This window comes from Eubalaena glacialis, chromosome 15, assembly GCF_028564815.1.
Source record: "Eubalaena glacialis isolate mEubGla1 chromosome 15, mEubGla1.1.hap2.+ XY, whole genome shotgun sequence".
Lineage (NCBI taxonomy): Eukaryota > Metazoa > Chordata > Mammalia > Artiodactyla > Balaenidae > Eubalaena > Eubalaena glacialis.
The window spans coordinates 26,485,286-26,508,867 of NC_083730.1; the positions used below are offsets into that span (position 1 = coordinate 26,485,286).

Sequence of the window (23,582 nt, forward strand, 5' to 3'; positions counted from 1 at the left end):
TTTGTATCCATTCAGCCAGTCTGTGTCTTTTGGTGGGAGCATTTAATCCATTTACATTTAAGGTAATTATCGATATGTATGTTCCTATTCCCATTTTCTTCAATGTTTTGGGTTTGTTATTGTAGGTGTTTTCCTTCTCTTGTGTTTCTTGCCTAGAGAAGTTCCTTTAGCATTTGTTGTAAAGCTGGTTTGGTGGTGCTGAACTCTCTCAGCTTTTGCTTGTCTGTAAAGGTTTTAATTTCTCCATCAAATCTGAATGAGATCCTTGCTGGGTAGAGTAATCTTGGTTGTAGGTTTTTCTCCTTCATCACTTTAAGTATATCCTGCCACTCCCTTCTGGCTTGCAGAGTTTCTGCTGAAAGATCAGCTGTTAACCTTATGGGGATGCCCTTGTGTGTTATTTGTTGTTTTTCCCTTGCTGCTTTTAATATGTTTTCTTTATATTTAATTTTTGATAGTTTGATTAATATGTGTCTTGGTGTGTTTCTCCTTGGATTTATCCTGTATGGGACTCTCTGTGCTTCCAGGACTTGATTAACTATTTCCTTTCCCATATTAGGGAAGTTTTCAACTATAATCTCTTCAAATATTTTCTCAGTCCCTTTCTTTTTCTCTTCTTCTTCTGGGACCCCTATAATTCGAATGTTGGTGCGTTTAATGTTGTCCCAGAGGTCTCTGAGACTGTCCTCAGTTCTTTTCATTCTTTTTTCTTTATTCTGCTCTGCAGTAGTTATTTCCACCATTTTATCTTCCAGGTCACTTATCCGTTCTTCTGCCTCAGTTATTCTGCTATTGATCCCATCTAGAGTATTTTTAATTTCATTTATTGTGCTTTTCATCGTTGCTTGGTTCCTCTTTAGTTCTTCTACGTCCTTGTTAAATGTTTCTTGCATTTTGTCTGTTCTATTTCCAAGATTTTGGATCATCCTTACTATCATTATTCTGAATTCTTTTTCAGGTAGACTACCTATTTCCTCTTCATTTGTTAGGTCTGGTGTGTTTTGACCCTGCTCCTTCATCTGCTGTGTGTTTTTCTGTCTTCTCATTTTGCTTATCTTACTGTGTTTGGGGTCTCCTTTTCACAGGCTGCAGGTTCATAGTTCCCGTTGTTTTTGGTATCTGTCCCCAGTGGCTAAGGTTGGTTCAGTGGGTTGTGTAGGTTTCCTGGTGGAGGGAACTAGTGCCTGTGTTCTGGTGGATGAGGCTGGATCTTGTCTTTCTGGTGGGTACGTCCATGTCTGGTGGTGTGTTTTGGGGTGTCTGTGGCCTTATTATGATTTTAGGCAGCCTCTCTGCTAATGGATGGGGCTGTGTTCCTGTCTTGCTAGTTGTTTGGCATAGGGTGTCCAGCACTGTAGCTTGCTGGTCGTTGAGTGAAGCTGGGTCTTGATGTTGAGATGGAGATCTCTGAGAGATTTTCGCCGTTTGGTATTACGTGGAGCTGGGAGGTCTCTTGTGGACCAGTGTCCTGAAGTTGGCTCTCCCACCTCAGAGGCACAGCCCTGATGCCTGGCTGGAGCACCAAGAGCCTTTCATCCACACGGCTCAGAATAAAAGGGAGAAAAAATGGAAAGAAAGAAAGAAAGAGGATAAAATAAAATAAAATAAAGCTATTATAATAAAAAATAAGAAAAAAATTATTAAGAATAAATTTATTAAGAAAATTTTTTTTTAATTTTTAAAAATAGATTTATTAATTTTTTATAATAAAAAATAAGAAAAAAATTATTAAGAAAAAAATTTATTAAGAAAAAAATTTTTAATTTTTTAAAATAAAAAATATGAAAAAACTTATTAAAAAATTTTTTTTTTAAATTTTTTAAAAATAGAAAATAAGGAAAAAATTATTAAGAAAACATTTATTAGGGAAAAAAAATTTTTTTAAGTAAAAAAAAAACAAAAAACGGACGGACCTTACCCTAGGACTAACGGTGAGAGCAAAGCTATACAGACAAAATCTCACCCAGAAGCATCCACATATGCACTCACAAAAAAAGGAAAAGGGGAAAAGTTAATATATCCTGCTCCCAAAGTCCACCTCCTAAATTTGGGATGATTCGTTGTCTATTCAGGTATTCAACAGATGCAGGCATATCAAGTTGTTTGTGGAGCTTTAATCCGCTGCTTCTGAGGCTTCTGGGAGAGATTTCCCTTTCTCTTCTTTGTTCGTACAGCTCCCGGGGTTCAGCTTTGGATTTGGACCCGCCTCTGCATGTAGGTCGCCTGAGGGCGTCTGTTCCCCGCCCAGACAGAACGGGGTTAAAGGAGCAGCTGATTCGGGGGCTCTGGCTCAGTCAGGTCGGGGGGGGAGGGAGCGGTACGGAGGAGGCGGGGCGAGCCTGCGGCGGCAGAAGCCGGCGTGATGTTGCAGCAGCCTGAGGCGCGCTGTGCGCTCTCCCGGGGAAGTTGTCCCCGGATTACGGGAGCCTGGCCGTGGCGGGCTGCACTGGCTCCCGGGAGGGGCGGTGTGGAGAGTGACCTGTGCTCGCCCACAGGCTTTTTGGTGGCGGCAGCAGCAACCTTAGCGTCTCATGCCTGTCTCTGGGGTCTGCGCTGATAACCGTGGCTCGCGCCCGCCTCTGGGGTCCGCGCTGATAGTAATGGCCACTTCTTGATTTTTCAGTTTTAGGCATTCTCTATTGGCTTCCTACTACTAGAAGGTGAAAATTTACCTCTTTTGCCACAGTTATCCTCCACCTGGTGCTACAATATGTAAATACATTCATCAATTGTATTATTGTTCCCAACTGAATCACTGCCTCCCTGTAAATGGATAATATGTCTATTCACATTGTCATGTGACTATCATACCTGTGGGAGGAATAATACAATTGACATTGAGCTCGGCCGTATGATTAGCTTGGTCAATGGAATGTGAGTGGAAACGATGTATTCCACTTCTGATCAGAAGTTTAAGAGACACTGCATGGTCTGGGTGAGTTACTTTTTTCCCTCTGCCAAGAAAATGGACATGTCCCCTTAAGGGGCTAATCCTTTAGCTTAGATCCTAGAATGAAGGAGACATATGGTGTAGTCATAGCTGACCCACAGCTATGCTACAATGTTACATAAGTGAGAACTTTTGTAAGCCATTGAGATTTATTTTATTACTGCAATATAACCTAGTAAAATCTGACTGACACATCACCTTTCTATCTTACCAACATATTTATGTAGAAATATTGTGTTTACATTGTTATGATTGTGTACATGCTCTTTCCAGGTGAACCATCTAGTATCTCTGTGATGCTGTTCCTTTCTTGAATCACTCTTTGTTTTCCCTAAAGTTGATCATTGTATTATTTTTCATTTGCTTATGATTTCATGTTCTTATTACTAATTCAATCCCCAAATCCCCACCAATTGTTTAAATCTCTTCCCAAAATGTTCAGATTTTATTTCATTCAGAAATCCCTCTTTGTATCTCTGAAGTGCTCCAATCTGGACTGATTGATCTCTATGCCTGGTGCATAGCTGTCATCTTCGGGTCACCTTGAGATTCCCTTTGACTTTCTCTTGTGTTGGATTTTCTCTTTCCCATATTCCATGGCTTCCTGTTTCTTGGTTTACACCCCCGTATTGGCAGATCACATCTTCTAGTAGCTCCCTAAGAAGAGGTATGTGGGATATAAATTATTTGAAACTTCGTATGGCTGCAAGTATATTTATTCTATCATCATGCTTAATTACAGTTTGGCTGGGTATAGAATTCTAGTTTGGAAACCATTTTGCTTCAGAATTTTGAAGGCATTTTCCAATTTTCTTTTAGATTTCACTGTTATTATTGAGAAGTCTGAAACTATTCTGATACCCGATCCTCTACATGCCCTGTTTTTTCTTTCTGGAAGGTTGTAGGGGTTTTTAAAAACAAACTTTTAATTTTAGAACATTTTTAGAATTACAGAATGACTGTGAAGATAGTACAGCGAATTCCTATATACTCCATACTTAGTTGTCCCTATTTTGAACATCTTATATTAGTATGGTACATTTTTCCCTATAAATTAACCAATATGGATATATTGTCAGTTACTAAATTCCATTCTTCATTCAGATTTCCTTAGTTTTCTCCTAAAGTCCCTTCCTGTTCCAGGATCCCATACATGATACCACATTGCATTTAGTTGTCGTATCTACTTAGTTGCATTTCTGACAGTTTCTCAGACTTTCCTTGTTTTTGCTGACCTTGAGAGTTTTGAGGAGCACTGGTCATATATTTTTGTAGAATGTCCCTTAATTGGGATACATCTGAAGTTTTTCTCATTATTAGACTGGGGTAATATGTTTTGGGGAAGAAGATCACAGAGGTAAGTGCCACTGTCATCACATTAAATTAACGCTACATACTATCAACATGACTTATTGTTGATATTAACTTTGATCATCTGACTTGAGACAGTGTTTGTCAGGTTTCTACACTTTAAAGTAACTCTCCTTTTTTTCTTCCTTTCCATAATTTTCTCTTTGAAAGAAAGTCACTATGCACCTCCCACACTTAAGAAATGGGGAGTTACATTCATAAATTATTTGGAATTCTTCCACGTAGGAGATTTGTCTGTTCTTTCCCATTGATTTACTTAACCAATTATTTATTTATATTACTATGGACTCATTTTATACTTTGGGTTATGATCCAGTACTACTTTATTTATTTTATTGCTTAAATTGTTCCAATTTTTGCCATTAGGAACTCTTTCTTTTGGCTTCTGTATTCTTCTGACATACCCCCATCACTCTGTATATGTGTGTGTGTGTGTGTGTGTGTGTGTGTGTGTGTTAGCACTTTTTTTACTCTCTGGCACTACAAGATACTCCAGGCTCATTTTGTGTATTTTCTGCCCCAGTCGTAGAACCAACCACTTCTCCAAGGAGACCTAACTCCTTTTATTGAAGAATGGTATTGGAAACCAAGATCTGGGCACTAGTGTGCTCATTGCTCCTGGGGTTTCATTGCTTCTAGTCCTTCTCAGATGACAGAGCAAGGAGATATATATATATATATATATATATATATATACTAAACTGAGTATATATATATGTATCTGTAAATATTTCTATATTAGGTAACATGAGTTCATACTCATGTCTCCAATACTAATCTATTACCACATGGATTATTCTAGCCTTTGCTTATTTGTAACTGTCCATTCCAATAGTGAGAAACCTGGCTCCTGGGACTTCCTTGGTGGTCCAGTGGTTGGGACTTCACTTTCCAATGCAGGGGATGTGGGTTTGCTCCCTGATTGGGGAGCTAGGATCCCACATGCCTCGTGGCCAAAAACCCAAAACATAAAACAGAAGCAATATTGTAACAAATTCAATAAAGACTTTAAAAAATGGTCCACATCAAAAAAAAAACTTAAAAAAACCCAGAAACCTGGCTCCCATCATATGTCATTCATTTAATATTTAGTTCCTTAATACATGTGTAATAATTTCAGAGTTGTCAATCTATATTCTTGTGGGGAATGACTTTATCAACTAGAGTATAGTTCTTATGTATAGTTCCTTTTTCTTTTAGTCTTAGGTACTCTGCTTATATCCAAAGCTACTTTGGTCAGCACCTTATTCCCCACCCCCTTCAGTGAACTTGTATATATAATACTTTTAGATTTTAGTGTCATATTCTGAATTCCATCCTGGGCTATCTCCACCTCCTAAATGATTAAAACATTTTCTCATGTATTAAGTTTTCCTCTTTGTGCTGTAAAGTTCTATGAGTTTTGACAAATGCTTGATGTCTTGTATTCACCGTTACAGTATCGTACAGAAAAGTTTCACCATCCTAAATATCTCCTGTGTGTCATCTGTTTCCCTCACTCTCCCCTGACCCCTTGGTAACCACTGATCTTTTACTGTGTCTATAGTTTTGTCTTTTCCAGAATGTCCTATAATTGGAATCATATAATATGTAGCGTTTTCAAATTGGCTTCTTTCATTTAGCAATATACATTTAAGATTCATCCATATCTTCTTGAGGCTTGGTAGCTCATTTCTTATTGTTGCTGAATAATATCTCATTCTGTGGATGTACTACAGCTTGTTTATCTATTCACTTATTGAAAGACATCTTGGCTGTTTCCAGTTTTTGGCAATTTGAATAACGCTGCCATAAACATTCACATACAGGTTTTTTATGTAGGCAAAAGTTTTCAGATCAGTTGGGTATATACCTAGGAGCACTATTGTTTGATTGTATGGTAAGACTATGTTTAGTTTTGTTATAAAATTGCCAAAATGTCTTCCAAAGTGACTGTACTATCTTGTATTTTCTCCAGCAATGAATAAGAGTTCTTGTTGCTCCACACCCTTGACCGCAGTTGGTATTGTCAGTTTTGGGGTTTTAGCCATTCTGTATTATGTAGTGATATTTCATTGTTGTTTCAATTTGCAACTTCCTAATCACAAATGCTGTTGAGCATCTTTTCATACACTTATTTGCCATCTGTATATCTTCTTTGGTGAGGTATCTGTTCAGATCTTTTGCCCATTTTTTAACTGGCTTTTTTGTTTTCTTATTGTTCAGTTTTCAGAGTTTTTTGTATATTTTGGATACAAGTCCTTTCTCAGATATATGTTTTGCAGATATTTTCTCCCTTGTCTGAGGAGACAGTGGGAGAAAGACAAGCAATCTGGGGCTTTCCTTTCATAGATCAGAAGTTTCTAAATGGAATAAAGCCCAACTTAACAATTTTTCCTTTCAAATATCTGTGTTTTTCAAAACTTTTGCTATTGGTGTCATGTTTTAAAACTCATCAGCAAACCCAAGTTCATGGAGTTTTTTACTATGTTTTCAACAAGAAGTTTTATAGTTTCACATTTTAAATTTAAGTCTATGATCAATTTTGATTTTTTATGTGAGATGTAAAGTCTATGTCTAACGAATATATATATATACATATATACGTAGATATATGTGTGTATGTGTATACATATATATATGTGTGTGTGTGTGTATATATATATATATATACACGTGTATATATATATATATATATATACACGTGTATATATATATATGGTTGTAATCCAATTGTTATGGCATCATTTGTTGACAAGACTGTCCATTCTCGATTCAGTTGCCTTTGACATTCACAGAAAGATAGACAAAATGAAAAGGCAGAGGACTATGTACCAGATGAAGGAACAAGGTAAAACACCAGAAAAACAACTAAATGAAGTGGAGATAGGCAACCTTCCAGAAAAAGAATTCAGAATAATGATAGTGGAGGTGATCCAGGACCTTGGAAAAAGAATGGAGGCGAAGATTGAGAAAATGCAAGAAATGTTTAACAAAGACCTAGAAGAATTAAAGAACAAACCAACAGAGATGACCAATACAATAACTGAAATGAAAACTACACTAGAAGGAATCAGTAGCAGAATAACTGAGGCAGAAGAACGGATAAGTGACCTGGAAGACAGAATGGTGGAATTCACTGCTGCGGAACAGACTAAAGAAAAAAGAATGAAAAGAAATGAAGACCGCCTAAGAGACCTCTGGGACAACATTAAATGCAACAACATTCGCATTATAGGGGTCCCAGAAGGAGAAGAGAGAGAGAAAGGACCAGAGAAAATATTTGAAGAGATTATAGTCGCAAACTTCCCTAACATGGGAAAGGAAATAGCCACCCAAGTCCAGGAAGGGCAGACAGTCCCATACAGGATAAACCCAAGGAGAAACACGCCAAGACACATAGTAATCAAATTGGCAAAAATTAAAGACAAAGAGAAATTATTGAAAGCAGCAAGGGAAAAACGACAAATAACATACAAGGGAACTCCCATAAGGTTAACAGCTGATTTCTCAGCAGAAACTCTACAAGCCAGAAGGGAGTGGCATGATATACTTAAAGTGATGAAAGGGAAGAACCTAAAACCAAAATTATTCTACCTGGCAAGGATCTCATTTAGATTTGATGGAGAAATCAAAAGCTTTACAGACAAGCAAAAGCTAAGAGAATTCAGCACCACCAAACCAGCTCTACAACAAATGCTAAAGGAACTTCTCTAAGTGGGAAACACAAGAGAAGAAAAGGACCTACAAAAATAAACCCAAAACAATTAAGAAAATGGTCATAGGAACATACATATCGATAATTACCTTAAACGTGAATGGATTAAATGCTCCAACCAAAAGACACAGGCTTGCTGAATGGATACAAAAACAAGACCCATATATATGCTGTCTACAAGAGACCCAATTTAGACCTAGGGGCACATACAGACTGAAAGAGAGGGGATGGAAAAAGATATTCCATGCAAATGGAAATCAAAAGAAATCTGGAGTAGCTATACTCATATCAGATAAAATAGACTTTAAAATAAAGAATGTTACAAGAGACAAGGAAGGACACTACCTAATGATCAAGGAATCAATCCAAGAAGAAGATATAACAAGTATAAATATATATGCACCCAACATAGGAGCACCTCAATACATAAGGCAAATGCTAACATCTATAAAAGAGGAAATTGACAGTAACACAATAATAGTGGGGGACTTTAACACCTCACTGACACCAATGGACAGATCATCCAGACAGAAAATTAATAAGGAAACACATTAAATGACACGATAGATTTAATTGATGTTTATAAGACATTCCATCTGAAAACAGCAGATTGCACTTTCTTCTCAAGTGCACATGGAACATTCTCCAGGGTAGATCACATCTTGGGTCACAAATCAAGCCTCAGTAAATTTAAGAAAATTGAAATCATATCAAGCATCTTTTCTGACCACAACGCTATGAGATTAGAAAGCAATTACAGGGAAAAAAACGTAAAAAACACAAACACATGGAGGCTAAACAATACGTTGCTAAATAACCAAGAGATTGCTGAAGAAATCAAAGAGGAAATCAAAAAATACCTAGAGACAAAAGACAGTGAAAACACGATGATCCAAAACTTATGGGATGCAGCAAAAGCAGTTCTAAGAGGGAAGTTTATAGCAATACATTCCTACCTCAAGAAACAAGAAAAATCTCAAACAATCTAACCTTACACCTAAAGGAACTAGAGAAAGAAGAAGAAACAAAACCCAAAGTTAGTAGAAGGAAAGAAATCATAAAGATCAGAACAGAAATAAATGAAATAGAAACAAAGGAAACAATAGCAAAGATCAATAAAACTAAAACCTCATTCTTTGGGAAGATAAATAAAATTGATAAACCTTTAGTAAGTTGCCTTTTTTCCTTTGTCAAAGATCAGTTAACTACATTTGTGTGGGCCTTTTTCCGGGCTGTCTATTCTGTTTTATTCACCTATGTGTCTATTCTTTCACTATTCTTTTCACATCCTGTCTTGATTACTGTAGCCTTATAGTAAATTTGGAAATCAGGTATTGTGAGTCTTTCAATTTTGTTCTTCTTCTGTATTGTGTTGGTTACACTAGGTCTTTTGCTTTTCTATATAAACTTTAGAATCAGTTCGTCAAGATCTACAAAATAGCTTTCTGCAATTTTTATTGAGATTGTGTTGAGTCTATAGATAAAGTCGGGATGGACTAACATTTTAATATTGAGTCTTCTGACCCAGGAACATGTTTTGTTCTTGTGTTTGTTTTTTGCCTCAGTATTCTGAGATGTCATAATGATGTGCTTTGCCTTACAGTGGATCTCTTTTTATCATTGTGCTCATATTTTTATCTAAGGGCCCACTTGGCTGGCCTTTTCAATCTATAACCTCTGGGGCCTTTAGTTCCAGGACATTTTCTTGATTTTGCAGATGATTTACTTTTCTTTTTTATGCCCTCCCCCCACACCCAGTTCCCTCTTTCTAAGCCTCTCATTTGGAGAGTAGACCTTCTGGACTGGATCTGTAGTTCTCTTAACTTTTCTCTCCTCTTTTCTATCTCTTTGTCTTTTTGCTTTACTTTCTGGGAGGTTTTCTTAAGTTTACCTTCCAGCCCTCTATTGATATTTCATTTGTTATATTTTTAATTTATAAGATTTTTTTTGTTGTTATTCCCTTTTTATAGCATCCTGTTCTATGATTGCAATATTGTCTCCCTGAAGAAATTATGATATATTTTTTTCAAGTTTTTTTTCTTCCTGCACAGTCTCTGTTTCTTCCAAGTTGTTTGTTTTAGTGTCTATTATTCAATTTTGGAGCTTTCTTCAGCTATCTGGTTATTTTTGTTTATCTGCACCTATTTAAGAGTACCAGTGCAAGTGGGATTTGATGACCATGGGCTTCACTGGAAGATGATCTGGCTGGGCCTTTCTCTTGTGCAGTCTTAAATGTTATGAAGTCTTTATTTTTATTTTTTTTAATTGCAGTATAGTTGACATAAAATGTCATATTAATTTCAGTGTACCACATAGTGATTCATATGATACATTATGAATACATTAGGAATCGATCACCACGATAAGTCTAGTAACTGTCTGTCACCATACAAAATTATTGCAATATTATTGAGTATATCCCCTATGTGGTACATTACATTCCCGTGACTTATTATTTTATAACTGGAAGTTTGTACCTCTTAATCATCTTCACCTATTTCACCCAACCCTCACCCCCATCTCTTCTGGTGACCACCAGTTTGTTCTCTGTATCTATGGGTCTATTTCTGTTTTGTTTGTTTTGTTTTTTTAGATTCCACATATAAGTGAGATCATATGTTATTTTTCTCTGTTTGACTTATTTCACTTAGCATGATACCCTTTATGTCCATCCATTTAGTCACAAATGGGAACATTTCATTCTATTTTATGGATGAGTCATATTCCATTGTATGTGTGTGTGTGTGTGTGTGTGTGTGTGTGTGTGTGTAATCATATCTTCTTTATCCATTCATCTATTGATGGACTCTTAGGTTGTTCCCTATCTTGGCTGTTGTAAATAATGCTGCAGTGAGCATTGGGATGCTTGTATCTTTTTGAATTAGTGTTTTCATTTTCCTCAGATAAATACCCAGATGTGAAATTGCAGGATCATACAGTAGTTCTATTTTTAATTTTTTGAGGAACCTCCATGCTATTTTGTATAGTGGCTGTGCCAATTGATATTCCCACCAACATTACACAAGGGTTCTCTTTTCTCCACATCCTTGGCAGCACTTGTTGTCTTTTTGATGCTAGCCATTCTGACAGGTGTGAGGTGATATCTCATTGTGGTTTTGTTTTGCATTTCCCTGATGATTAGTGATGTTGAGCATCTTTTCATGTGTCTGTTGGCCATCTCTATGTCTTCTTTGGAGAAATGTCTATTCAGGTCCTCTACCCATTTCTTAATCAGATTGTTTGTTTTTTTGATATTGAGTTGTGTGAGATGAAGTCTTTCTTAAATCATGAAGTCTTTCTTCACAGTCAAGTTGGGGTCCTCAGAGAAGACTCATCTTGTCTCTTGCCTGGAGAGTAACATCCTGAGGTTGGTGCTCTGAGTACCCAGTGGAAGAGGAGCCTCGCCTCAGTAACCAGAATTCAGCTGGATGATCTTTAATCCCCCTGTTTTCAGCAAGGTAGGTCTCTCCTCAATTCCTCCTGGTTTCTCCCAGTCCAGAAAGCCTCTATTTATTTAACAGAATAAACCTCCCTCTTCTGCTGTGCTGGGCAAGGGGCCATTACTAGTCAGGGAAAGAACCTGGGACTCTAACTGCTTCCTAAACAGGTTGCCAACCAACCTTCCTTGTTTCATCCCTCCCTTCCTCTCTCTTGCTTTCAAGAGGGATTGGTACCACCAATTTCTGAGCTGTTAAGGGGTTTTGCAGTATAAATTGGGTTGGTTCTCAACTTCCCCCGCAGCTGGCTTAGAATTCAGCTTTTAGGGACTCCTGGGCCATTCACCACTTGTCCATCTGATTTCCAGCTTCAAAAATTCTGTTACTTTTATCTCCTCTCTGGTTCTTCCCATTTTTGTCTATTTATACTTACTCTTTAAAAAGCTGTCATTCCAGTAGGGCTTGGGGAGGAAGCAGAAGTAGATGCATATGTCTAACTAGCCATATTTACCTGGTAAGTCTGACATTCAAGCCCAGCATCTGTTCTGATTTGGCTGGGATTGGGCCTTAGCATTTGTTAAAGATTTTGAATATTACCCCTGTCCAGACATGGTTTCTCCTATTCATCCTTTAGGATGAGTTCAGATGTTACCCTTGTGCACTGCTTTATTGTGTTCTTCCCTCCCGCCATCTCCCTCCCCCCACAAGAAGACTTGGCCGTCTCTCCACTTGAGATCACATAGACTGCATTCACCGCTCTCACTGCATTTACTGATGATAATTTGTACAATTGCCTCGCACTCTTAGACCAGAAGCTTTGGCGGTGGGTGGCGGGCACCTCTTGTTTGTCTTTAGAGCTCCACAACTGACCCAATGCTCAGACATCAGTAGACTTACTGAATGTTTGCTGCATGAATAAAAGCAAAACCAGATGCTTTGTGGGATGATGCTTTGGGGGTAGACTTGCCTGGAGGCATTCCCCCCATCCCCTGTGACCTGCATGCTGGGCTGGAGTGGGAACCCAGGTTGGGTCCCTGAGGGCTTGATCTCAGCCCTCTTTCAGCCCCTGGATTCTTTCTGGGAACCTTTTTTCTCAGCACTGACCTTTTTCCTGAAGACTTTGTCTGTGTGCCTAAGTTTGCGATTGGAAATATTGAGAACGCAGTGGGGATGGGAGGTGTCGGTACGTAACGATCTCTACCCTCTTCAGTGTTCCTGTGCACCAAAGACAGGGCCGTGCTGGGTGGGGGACTGGTGCAAAGCCACGGGGGAGGTGTCATCATTCTGTAATTGACACGCAGGGCAGCTCTCTTCCCTGAGGCAGGCCCAGAGCATTAGCAGAATGACAGCAGCATTTACAGAGCCCAGCCACCTTGCTGGACAGGTCTTACAGTGACACAAAGGCAGGGAGTGAAGCTGAGAGGGGTTCTACACCCCAGTGTCTACACACTGTACAGAGTGACAGCCTCTGGGGCTGCAGGCCCTTGGCTCTGCCTTCCTCCCCAGGCAGCAGGCTGTTCTTCTGGCCCTAACAGGGCTGGGGGGATCCAGAATGTCACAGCTGACTGACAGCCCTGCTTCTAGCGATGGGGCCTGGCCTTGGGCTGATTTCAGGCAACCAGGGGCCTTTCCTCGGCCTCAGACATCATGCCCCCAAATGGTAATTAACTAAATGCAGCTGACTCACTTGGGACGCCAGAGTTTTGCAAATGAAATGACTTTTCAGTCACACCTGCGTAGTGTGACTGGCGAGGCCTGGAAGCCCTTCCCTCCAAATCATCATCTGGTCATGTACTCTGGGGGTCTTTTGATACCTAACTTAGAAGTGGGGTACCAAAAGATGATTTCTTTGGGTCAAGACATTATCCTGTTTAAAATACAAGTAGCCTTAAGAAGAGCACATTGAACCAGTATTCATCACTGAAAACTTAATGTGGATTAATTTAATGTACTCATTAAACTGCTAGAAGTACAAAGAGTTCTTAGACTGCCTCTACTTCAGAGCTTCTCAAAGTGTGGTTCTTGGACCAGCCACATCAACACCACCAGAGAACTCGTTAGAAATGCAGACTGTCCAGTCCCACCCCAGAACTGCAGAATCAGAAACTCTGGGGATAGGGCCCAGTCATCTGTGTTTTACAAACCCTCCAAGTGATTCTGATGCACACCTCAGTCAGAGAAACACTGCTTTTCAAGATTAGGAAACTTTAAGAAAAGCCCAAGAAGGTGAGGGACTTGCCTGGGGTCACAAAGCTAGTTGATGGCAGAGCTGTCATTTTCAAATGACAACTGGTTGTCAGGATCTGGGGAGGAATTATTAACATTTATGGAAGCCTCTCTCCATGCAAGTCTCATAGCAGGAGTGTTATCTCACTAAATCCTCACCAGGATCCTGAAAACTGTCCCCAGTTTGTAGAGAAAGAAGTCGCGGCTCAGTGTAGTTGAATAACATGCCCGGATAGGGACGTGATTTCAATCCTGATCTCTCTCTCTGTTTTCTTTTGTCTTCTTTGGCAACTACCTTTGTTGTGTGTGTGCATGTGCTCCCGAGTAGACCGTGGAGAGTTGCTATTCAGACCCTGCTGGTAGGGGCGGGGCACTCTAAGTGGTCATGTTGGCATTCTGAGGGCACTCCTCTCTTGGGGGTGCTTGCCCACTTACTTTCTTCCCAGCTTTGTTTCTGGTTGGGTCCTGACTCCAGTCTGGAGGGACAGAATGAGAGACACCCCCGCTGCCCCCGGCCTTTCTGCCCACCGTATTTCCAGCTTGGCCTGGGAATTGGATTTCCTAGGTGATCTCATGCTTCTAAGTGTCCTTGCTGTTCAAGGAAAGCCAGAGCCTTACTGACTGTGGCCAGCACACCAGTCAGGAGCGACTTGGGGTGGGGGAAGGGGTTCCCCCACATCTGGGATGGGGAGCAGGGCTCCTTGGGAGCCCGAGGGCACAAAAGACTCTGAGTCGGGGAGTGGGAGGGGGAGCACAGGCAAAGCCAAACAGAAGAGGAAATTAAAGAGGCTCGAGTCTCCCGCCAGCTTCCTTTGCTGCATTTTTGGCAGGGATCGGCAAAGCTGGCCTGTCTGTAACTTTCCAGTCTGTCTGCTCATTGTCTTGCCCAGAAATACCAGATAAAAGAGACCATGGAATGAGGAGTGAGGAGCTCGGGTCCCACCCTCAGGATATTCCACCAACATTAACTCTCTTTCAGGCCAGCACCGTCTGTGCCATCTGCCGGGGTCTAGCCGTTTTCACAGCTCTCGCCTCTGCGGTGTGGTGGGTGGGTTGGGAGGGGATGCAGGGAAGACGTGTCTCCAGAGAACTCCTCACCACTGGCCGGATATCTGTCACGCTGCCTGTCTTGTGCCTGAAGTCCCCCCATGAGCACCATTCCATTGAGTTTCCCGTGGTCTCACATTAAAGTAGAATGCCAGAGGAAGGATAACACCTAATACCTTGCTGGTGAATGACTCACCAGGTTCTAGTTAAATGGGTAGGGGGTTCAGGGGAAATGGGCCAGTTGCTCTGAGTGGAGGCTTCTGGGAAAGAGCGGGACTACAGCTAGAGCAGATAGGATGGCAGAGACAGCTTTGCCAAACTCAGAACCACGTAAGCTGGTGCTGGAAGGGACCCCAGAGATGCCAGAGAAGGGACTGCCTTGCCCAGGGACACTGAGCCAATGGGGGACAGAGCCAGACAGACCTGGCCTGTTAGAACTCTTTCAAGAGCCCAGTGTAATTATGGGTCATCTTATCCCTCACCTCAAGCCTCCTCTTTTCGTGAAGAGGTCCTGCAACTTGGTTGAATCTCTCCTTCAAGAAGAGGTGACTTTCTGCAGAAAGTTTAAAGTGGGCTTTATTTGTGTGGTCGTTAAACATCTTCTGAAGGTCTCCTGGAAACAGATGCTAAGGCAGGCTCTGGGAAGACAAGGATGGGGAGAACGATCTCCTTGTTCTTGTGGAGTTCACAATCCAGGGGGCAGCGCACAAGGTAAAGCACAAAAGCTAAGATACAGTGTGAGCAAGGGCTCTCTGGGAGCTGGAGAGGGGGATGCCTCTGGTCAGGAAGAAGCTGCCCCCAGCTCTTCTAGGGAAAGTCAGGGTTGGGGATGCTTGAGCTGGGAACTGAAGAATGAGTTTGCTAAGCATATCGAGGAGGTGGGAGTGGGGGGAGGTATAGGCATTCCACATAGAGGAGACATCTCAGATGGGAGGGGGCATAGCCCTTCCAGAACCTGTAAATATGGTTGAATCACGATTATTGAGAGAGTGTGTTTAGGGGAGGGCCAAGAGACAGTCCAGAATGGGGGGCTGGGCCAGGCCATAAAAGCCATTGAGCATGGCGACACTAAAGGGTTTGGACTTACCTCCTGAGGGCAGTGGGGAGCCATTGAAAAGTTTTATTAGTCAATCAGTGCTAACTGTCCAATAAGCAACCCCTAACATGTTAATGGCTTAACCTCAAAGGTTCAATTCTACTCCAGTGAAGTCTGCTGAGACCTCCAGAGTCTGCAGCGGGAGGGGAGAGAAAGACGGAGAAAGCATACCAGCTCTTAGCACCCTCAGCCTGGAAGTGGCACATATGGTTCTACTCGTCGTCTGTCGGCCGGAAACAGTCACATGGCCCCAGCCTACCTGCAAAGGAGGCTGGGAAATGTCGGGAGGCACAGGCGTGCCTGGAGAGCACGAACAGCTGCCACAGGAGACTTTAGTCAGGAGAGTGCTGTGGTCTGATGTGTGATTTGGGATGTTCACTCTGGCAGTGGACTGAGGAAGGAGTTAAAGGGCTGCAAGCGTGGAGACGGAGGCCGGACAGGAGGCTCTTCCAATTGTCTGGTGACAGAGCTCTCCCTGCTCCCCAGTCCTCTGCAGACTGCAGCGGGGTGAGCCTTCAGGGAAGGAAGGTGGGTGGAGACTGCCATGAGGGAGGCAGACGGCTCAGGGGCGATGCGAGGTCAGTGACGGGCGCAATGGGCAGCCGCACGTAGGGCTGCAGGGCTCGCAGTGGGCCTGACTGAGCAGGGGGTGTTATTGGCCTCTTCAGAGTTCAGGGCCTCCCTGAGCGTGAGCTGTGCTGAGGCGGGCCTCCTGCCTTTAACCCCATGTTCTCGGTGCTCCGGAGGTCCTCACTTACCATTTGGAGCGAGTGAGCATGGGGTAAATGAAACCATGAGTGGAGTGAAGGGGCTTGGAGGAAGGAGGGAGCTGGATGGAAGCATTCCTGGGAAAGAGGAGCCTTGAATGGCCGGTCTTCCAAGGTAATAGCACTTCTTTAGTGTTCCTAAGCTTCATTGCCACCTGTTTGTAGCTCTGAGGAGTAATGCAAGCCGCCACTTTAGAAGGACTGTCAGGTACTTTCAGAGGAAGCGTTTGCTCATGAACTTCTGCGTAGCTGTGCTCATTTTAACCCAGTGCCTGGCTGTGTCCCCACTGCCATCTTCCACTGGTAATACCGTGGGGACAGCAGGCCTCCTGCCCAGCCTTTGCTCTCCTGGTTGCCCTGTCTGATGTCAGGCTCTCATGCCAACCTAAGGAACAGATGTCCCAAAGCTGGCAGCGGGGAGGAAGAGACCTGAGTTCTGGTTTAAACTAGGCTGCTAACTTTCTGGATGATCTTGCAAAGTCATCCTGTATTTCTGGGATTCAGTCTCTTCTGTTGGGTGGGCGTGGGGATTTTAAATGAGAGATCTTCAAGCTCTGACATTTCCAGCTCCACAGGATGGAAACTGAATATCCTAAGGGCCCAGCAATTTTCAGAACACTGCTTTTTCAACTAGAGGCAGGAATACCGGGAGGCATATTGGGAGTTTCCAGAGGTGGTCTGGGCGTGGCAGAGCTCACCGGTTTTTCCTGGGGCTGCAGAAAATGGGGGATGTGGGTCTCAAGTGTGGGCCTCTTCCTTCTCTTGCCTCTTTGGGAAATGAACCCCTTTGAGAAATGGGTGAGAGCCACAGACCATCTCTCCAGAAAAGCACATGGCATGCACAGAACCATGTACCAGACGCACACCCTCTTTTACGTTTAATTTTAGGGGCTCATGGCCTCCCTAAAATGCAGCTGGGCTATCTGCCTGCTTTTCTCTCCCTAGTGGGTTCTGGGTTCCTTTTACAAATCCAGTGCTTGCTCCTGAGCCAAGTTGTGGAAGAGCTTCAGGAGCCAAAGGAAAGTCCTCAGAGGTGTTTGCTTTGACCTCACAAGGGATTGGATGAGACCTCTCTAAAGAGAGGCAGAAAATCAGTGCAAATTTATATGGCGACAGCTGAAGGCACTTGATAGGTGGGGTGTGTGTGTGCTTGTCTGAGAGAGAAAGTTGGGGGGCAATGTGGGTGTATTGGCACTCTTACCTTGATAACATGTCTTCTGGGAGGGATTCTCTACTTTTTTGTAATTAAGCTTTTTATTTTGAGATAATTAGAGATTCGCATGCAGTTATAAAAAATAATACAGAGGAATCCCGTGTATCCTTAACCTAGTTTTCCCCTTTGGCAATATCTTGCAAAATTATAATACAGTATCACAGTTAGGATATTGATATTGATACAGTCAAGATGCAGAATATTTCCAACACTGCATGGATCTCTCCTGTAGCCCTTTTATAGCCACGGCCACTTCCCTTCTCTGCTCTCATTCTCTGCTTAACCTCTGAAAACTAATAATCTGTTCTTCATTTCCATAATTTTATCATTTCAAGACTGTTATATAAATGCAATAATACAGTATATGTGTAACTTTCTGGGATTGGCTTTTTTCACTCAGTGTAATTCCCTGGAGATTCATCCAGGTTGATACATTTACCAGTAGTTTGTTCCCTTTTACTGCTGAGTAGTGTTCCACAGTATGGATGGACCACAGTTAGTTTAACCATTTATGCATTCAAGGGCATCTGGATTCCTCTTTGACTCATTGATTATTTAGAAGTATGTTGATTTGTTTCTAAGTGTTTAGAGGTTTTCCTGTTATCTTATTGTTATTGATTTCTAGTTGGATTCCTTTGAGGTCAGAGAACACACTCTATATGAAATAGAGAATGAATTCTGTATGAAAATTCAATTCTTTTGAATTCACTGAGATTTGTTTTATTGCCCAGGATATAGTCTATCTTGGCATTTGTTCTGTGGGCACTTGAGAAGAATGTACATTCTGCTGTTGTTGGGTGGAGTGTTTTGTAAATGTTGATTAGATTCTGTTGGCTGATGGCGTTGTTGAGTTATTCTATATCCTTGCTGATTGCCTAGTTATTTTATTAATTTTGAGAGAGGAGTGTTGAAGTCTGCAAATATAATTGTTGATTTATGTATTTTTCTTTTCAGTTCTATCAGGTTTCACTTCACATATTTTGTATCTCTGTTGTTTGGTGCTTGTGAATTTAGGATTTCTTGGTGGATTAATCCTTCATCATTATATAATATTCCTCTCTGTGCTCACTTCGGCAGCACATATACTAAAATTGGAACAATACAGAGAAGATTAGCATGGCCCCTGTGCAAGGACGACACACAAATTCATGAAGCGGTCCGTATTTTTGTTAAAATGGTTGTGGTCATTCTATCTATCTCTAATAGTGTCAACAATAAAAATAAAGTTAAAAAAATATTCCTCTCTGCCTCTAGTAATTTTTTTCCCCCTGAAGTCTAATTTATCTCATATTGATATAACCATTTTTGCTTTCTTGTGATTAATGTTTACATGATATATACATTTTCATCCTTTTACGTTCAACATGCCTATATCATTTTACTTGAAATGAATTTCTTATTAACAGAATAGTGGGTCATGTTTTTAAATGATATTTTTATTTAATATTTATTTATTTTTAGATAAATAACAAGGATTTACTGTATAGTACAGAGAACTATATTCAATATCCGGTAATAATCTATAATGGAAAAGAATCTGAAAAAAAATATATGTTTAACTGAACCATGTTGCTGTACACCTGAAACTAAGACAATATTGTAAATCAACTATACTTCAATTTAAAAAAAAAAAGAAAGAGAAAATCGTCACCAAAAAACAGAAAGTCAGTCTTAATCATGTGCATTTCTAACTTATGTGGACTGACCAGATCAAAGATAATTTAGAATATCAATGGCCATTATGGGGAACATTTGAAATCCCCAAACTTAATTTCCTTAAAACTGAATTGGGCTACAATAGCTCAAAAACTTACAGAACAGAGTTCAGTACTTATTTCTATTGGTAGTTTGAGGCTTCCCTATGTTATCAGGAGTCTAAAATTGCCTCACTGAAAAATACGATTTTAAGATTAATGGGGCAAACAAATTATTAAAGAAAGATAAAATGGCTCCCAAAGCCTTAGGCTCTTCTTCTTGGCTTTTTTTTGTCTCAGATTCTCCTTTGGCACCATCTTGTCTCTCTCTTTGGCTCCTCATGTCCAGACTCCACCTCCACCACCATCATACTTATTCCCTTCTACACTTCCTATGCCTCTTCTATACTCTCAATTCTCCCATATTAACTTTCTCACCAAACTTTCCCTTTTCTCTAAAACTCTCCCCACTCTTTTCCTCTGAACTTGTCAGAAGCTTTCCCTTCAAAATTGAGCCTTCTGAGGGTCCAGAGGCTAAACTTTTAATTCCTTGGACCAAAGGTGAACAGTGAGCCATTGTTAAAGATTTTTTCAAAGTAACTAAAGTTTCTCACAAATTTGCTGAGGAATTCAAACTTATCAACCTGGTTTCTCTGACTTATATCAGCTAGTTCATATGCTTGTCAGGGAATGCCAGGCCCAGCATTGGGTGAAAAACACAAATTGGGAAAATACTGAAAGGTCTCTAGCATTGTAAAGGGGAGACCAACCTGCTAATTTATCATATGATAAGGCTTGGGCAATAGCCAAGTGACTTCATCAAGCATAAATTGATATTTTTAGATTATTCACATTTAATGTAATTATTCATATTTTATGGCCTCAGTATGCAATTTTATTTTTATATTTTCTGTTTGTTGTCTCTTTCATTTCTGTTTTCTTTTTCCTGCTTTCTTGTGTGCTACCTAAACATTTTAAAGAATTCCACTTTGAATTATCTATAGTATTTTTCAGTTTATATTTTTCGTATTTTTTTTAGTGATATGTACATTATGTGTACATGACTTAACACAGTCTACTGGTGTCATCATTCCACCAATTCAAGTGAAATATAGAAACCTTACCTCCCTTTATGTCTTTTTACCCTCCTTCTGATTATAATGTAATTGTCTTAAATATTTCCTCTACATTTAAAACCACATCAGACAGTGTTATAATTTTTGCTTCAACTGTCAAATATCATTTAGAAATTTAAGAGGAGAAATAAGTCAGTTGTATTCACCTACACTTTTGCTTAAGTGTATTTCTTCCTTCCCGATGTTCCAAGGTTTCTTCAGTTGTTTCTTCTCTTTTCTTTTTTTTCCTAAAGAACTTCTTTTAGCCACTCTTGGGGGTAGGTCTGTTGGCAACAAATTCTCTTAGTTTTCCTTCATCTGAGAATGACTTGATTTCCCCTTCATCCCTGAAGGATATTTTCACTGGATACAGTATAAGATTCTGGGTTGATAGTTCTTTTCACACTTGAAAAATGTTGTGCTACTTCTTTTTGGTCTCCATGGTTTCTGATGAGCAATCTGCTGTCATTCTAATTGTTTTCCCTATCGGTAGGTTTCCCTAATATGTTTTGCATATGGGTAGGTGTCATTTCTCTAGAACTGTTTTCAAGATTTTTTTCTATGTCTTTAGTTCTCAGAAGTTTGACTATGATGTGTCTTGTGGATTTCTTTCAGTTTACTTTAAGATTCTCTCATCTTGAATCTGTAGGTTTGTGTCTTTTTCCAAATTTGAGAGGTTTTCAACTATTGAGCACTTTTTCAGTCCACCCTTTTTCTCCTCTCCTTTGAGACTCCAGTGACAAGAATGTGAGACTTTTTGTTGTATTACTATAGGTCCCTGAGGCTTTGTTTGTTTGTTTCAGTCTATTTTCTCTCTCAGTTTGGGTAATTTTTATTGCTCTGTCTTGCAGTTCATTGATTCTTTCCTCTGTTCTCTCCATTCTGCTGTTGAACCCATCCATTGAATTTGGTATTTCAGTTAATATATTTTTCATTTCTAAAGTTTCCATCGGTTCTTCTTTATATCTTATATTTCCTTTTTAGATTTTGCATTGGTTTCAATCATGTTCATAGTTGCTTGTTGAAACATTTTTGTGATGGCTGCTTTAATATCTCTGTCAGATAATTCTAACATCTCTGTCATCTTGGAGTTGGCATTTACTAACTATTTTTTTTTCATTCAGTTTAAGGTTTTCCTGGTTCTTTAAGATAAGTGATTTTTTATTGAAATGTGGACATTTTGGGTAATATGTTTTGAGACTCTAGATCTTACTTAAAACTTCCACTTTGGCTGGCTTTTTTTTTTTTCAGCATGCTCCAGAGGGGAGTTTGGGGACACTGCTTTATTACTGCCAGGTGGGGTTGAAGTCCAAGTGTCCCACTCAGCCTGTACAAATTCCTTTCTGGTTAGGAGGGGTTGGAATGCCTAGTTACTCGTCCCCTTGTGACCTCCACTGACACCACAGGGGTTGAGGGTGGCCTCTTTACTGCTGAGCAGTAGTAAAAACCCTGACTCTCCACTAGGCCTCCTCTAACACCACTCTAGTGGGGAGGGGTTAGGGTGACTCATTACTGCTGGATGGGAGTGGGAGTCAAGGCTGCACTGGGCCTTTGCTAGCATGGATGGGAGTGGGACCACAGTTTTGTTTTTTTGTTTTTTTTTGGCAGTGTTTGACTGGATTAGAGCAGTTATTGTATAGAAGTTTGTCTTTCTAGGCTTCCCCTTTCCTAGTCTTTTGGCTAGAAAGAACAGGCTTTTGTTGGGGATTTTTTTGTCTGTGCCTATTGATATTTTCAGGTTGCCAGCTTCTTCAGCTCCAAATCTGGGATATATGAGGCCAAAAGAAAACCCACCATCCAGAAACTTCACCATCCTATCTTCCTCAGGTCCCAAGGTCCCTAGCTAGTTGCTTCTCTTTACCTTTCAGATTCACATGATGTTTGTTTTATGTATAATATCCAGGGTTTTTAGTTGTACTTAGGGGGAGGCATAGGGCAAAGTGTGTCTATTCCATCTTCCCAGAAGTGGAAATCCTCTCTACTTCTTTTTCTTTACTACTTTTTAGCAATATTGAGAATGTAGTACATGTATTTGGGAAAGTTTTAAACAGTACAAAAGAGATACATGAAAATTTCCCTTTCAAGTCCTGTGTTCTGGAGTGGCCACATGGTTCTTCTACCAGTGGCAGTCACTGTTACCAGTGCTTGTGTGTCCTTTTCAAGAGAGTCTGTGTGTGTGTGTGTATGTGTGTGTGTGTGTGTGTCTTTCTATACTTGGTAGTGGCACCAACTTAAACTCCATTAACCATGGATGAGAGCAGTTATACACACTCTGGTTCAGCAGCATTGTGTATATTTAAGCATATTTGCCAACCTAATGTATGAAAAACTGGATTGCATTATAGTTTTAATTTGCATTTCCTGCCATGTGTGAGGATGAGCATCATTTCTGATGTATAAAATACATTTGTGTTTCCTGCTTTGTGGTCTGACAATTTAATTTCTTCTTTATTGTACATTTCTCTATTGGGTTGTTGGCATTTCTTACAGACTTGCACAGGTTTGCACATGCACACTATTTATGTAGCAAGGAAATGTGCCCTATGCCTGTCATATATGTTGCCAATATTTTGTTCCTATTTTTTCCATTTTCTTTTGACTTTATTGTATTTTATGGTATTAGATATTTTAAAAATTTTGAACTCAGATGTAGCCTTTTTAAAAATGACATTTGAATTTGGGTCATGTTTTGAAAGTTCTTCCTAGTTCAATATTCTCCCACATTTTTCTTCTAGATCTTTTCATAGTTACATCTTTTGTTTAGGTCCTTGATACATGTGATCCAAAATTTTTAGATCATTCCTGAATTGTCTCAACACAATTACTTGAAAGGTTTGTCTTGTCCCCAGTGGTTTGAAATGCCACCTTGATTTATTGTGGGTCTTCTCTGTGTAGGTGCTTATGTGCTTTGTCAGCAAATTACCAATGGCAGCTGGTGGCCTGGGGAGGCTGTGCTGAGGTGATCTCGG

At 40.4% G+C, this 23,582-nt stretch overlaps 1 protein-coding gene and 1 non-coding gene across 3 annotated transcripts in view; both read left to right on the top strand.

Moving 5' to 3' along the window:
* The window catches only part of ZBTB7C (zinc finger and BTB domain containing 7C), a 381,593-nt gene that overhangs the window by 30,245 nt on the left and 327,766 nt on the right, over positions 1 to 23,582 (top strand). The window lies entirely within an intron of this gene.
* On the top strand, positions 18,866 to 18,972 carry LOC133076036 (U6 spliceosomal RNA). Its single transcript, XR_009697457.1, has one exon. It is a non-coding gene; the product is annotated as a U6 spliceosomal RNA (small nuclear RNA).